Source organism: Trichechus manatus, unplaced genomic scaffold (assembly GCF_000243295.1).
Source record: "Trichechus manatus latirostris isolate Lorelei unplaced genomic scaffold, TriManLat1.0 scaffold00131, whole genome shotgun sequence".
Lineage (NCBI taxonomy): Eukaryota > Metazoa > Chordata > Mammalia > Sirenia > Trichechidae > Trichechus > Trichechus manatus.
In genome coordinates this window covers 3,924,104-3,926,552 of record NW_004444067.1, presented here as the reverse complement: position 1 = coordinate 3,926,552, position 2,449 = coordinate 3,924,104, and positions in this window count along the sequence as shown.

Here is a 2,449-nt window from a genome sequence, read left to right as displayed (position 1 = left end):
GAAGTAGCTGGGCCCAAGAAGTGGCCAACACATTGTTCAAACACATTTTGAATTACTTGTCCATAGTTAAAAATTCAGAAATTTCACCTAGAATACAGACGTCCAGTAGCTCACAGTGGCAGCAGAATTTTGTTTCACAATATCTTTGTCTCTGGTGCCACACCTTGATTGTGTTACCTTACGTGGCAGAAACAGCTTTGCAGATGTGATTAATTCAGTCTTAGTTATCTAGTGCTGCTACAACAGAAATATCACAGGTGGATGACTTCAACAAACAGAAGTTTACTCTCTCACAGTCTCGTAGGCTAGAAGTCCGAACGCAGGGTGTCAGCTCCAGGGGAAGGCGCTCTCTCTCCGTCGGCTCTGGGGGATGAGCCGGCCTGAAAAAGGGAAAGAATCCTGGGTTATCTTGTTGTTGCTGTTAGGTGCCATTGGTTGTGAGTCATAGCGACCCCGTGTACAACAGAAAGAAACACTGCCCAGTCCTGTGCCATCCTCACGATCGTTGCTATGCTTGAGCCCATAGTTGCAGCCACTGTGTCAGTTCATCTTGTTGAGGGTCTTCCTCTTTTTCACTGTCCCTCTAGTTTACCAAGCATGATGTCCTTCTCCAGGGGCTGGTCCCTCCTGATAACATGTCCAAAGTAAGTGAGACAAAGTCTCACCATCCTTGCTTCTAAGGAGCATTCTGGTCACACTTCTTCCAAGACAGGTTTGTTTGTTCTTTTGGCAGTCCTTGGAATATTCAGTATTCTTTGCCAAAACCACAATTCAAAGGCATCAATCAATTCTTCCTTTGTCTTCCTTATTCACTGTCCAGCTTTCACATGCATATGAGGCAGTTGAAAATACCATGGCTTGAGTCAGGCGCACTTTAGTCTTCAAAGTGATATCTTCACTTTTCAACGCTTTAAAGAGGTCTTTTGCAGCAGATTTGCCCAATGCAGCATGTCATTTGATTTCTTGACTGCTGCTTCCATGGGTGTTGATTGTGATCCAAGTAAAGTGAAATCCTTGACAACTTCAATGTTTTCCCTTTATTGTGATACTGCTTATTGGTCCATTTTTGAGGATTTTTCTTTTTCTTTTTTTTAAAGTGTAATCCATACTGAAGGCTGTGGTCTTTGATCTTTATCAGTAAGTGGGTTATCTAGGTGGGGCTAATGTCATCACCACCTCCACCACCAGTTACTGTCAAGTCAGTTCTGATTCATGGCAACCCCATGTGTGTCAGAGTATAATTGAGCATCGTGGGGTTAACGGTGGCTGATTTTTTGGAGATAGATCACCAGGCCTTCCTTCCAAGTAACCTCTGAGTGGATTCAAACCTCCAACTTTCTGGTTAGCAGCCAAGTGCATTAACCATTTCACCACCCGGGGACAATGTAATCGCATGAGCCCTTAAAAGCAGCACTTTCTCCCAGCTGAGAGAAGAGGAAAATGGACACACTTGAAGTATGAGAAGGATTTGAGGTCCTGTTGCTGGTTTGAATATGCAGGAGACCAAAACATGAGAAGAAAATGAATTTTCCCAAGATTCTGAATGAGCTTGGAAATGGATCCTTCCCAAAAGCCTCCAGTAAGAAACATGGCTCCACGGACACCTTGCTTTTGGCGTTGGGAACCCTGAGCAGAGAATCCAGTTGAGCCTGCCTCAGTCTAACCCATGGCACTGTAAGATAAACCCTGGGCATGGTTCTGAGCCACTAGGTTTGTGGTGATGTGTCAGCGGTAACAGAAAACAAGCACAGTTAAGGAAACATCTGGCACAACCTGGCCCACACGCCCACCTTGAAAATATTGACTAGGCTTGAGCGGAGATGCCAGCGTAAGGTTGTTCATGAGGTCTTGGCTGAGCATGCCCCTGGCCAGACTCACTCATGTGGGTCACCTGCCCGCTCTTTGACTTGCTAACACCTGTCCTAAATTGACATGGAGTGACTAGTGTTTCCAAACCAGCAATCGGAGGAATGTTCTCAGGTTTCCTGTGGTTTTTTTTTTTTTTTTCATCTTATAAAAGGGGTCAAAATATTTCTCAGGTTTGTGAAACTGGCTTTCATTCTTCTCTTTTCCACATTTCTATTTCTCCACTTTGCCTCTTCAGCAAGGACTATCCGAACATTTTTAATTTTCTATAAGAAACTTTGCCTAAATACAAACACAGAATCCTTATTTTATTTTACCCTGTGGGGTCAGAAGCAACAAAATTTCAGGTCCAGAGGGGAACTTCTGGGCAACATGAAATTAACAACAGAAAGACCAAGGGGAAAAAAAAATCAATTACATGGAAACTGAATAACGCCCTGCTTACAAACCACTGGGTAATAGAAGAAATCAGAGATGGAATAAAAAAAATTCCTAGAATCAAATGAGAATGAAAACACATCATACCAAAACCTTTGGGACACAGCAAACACAGTCCTCAGAGGACAATTTATAGCAATAGATG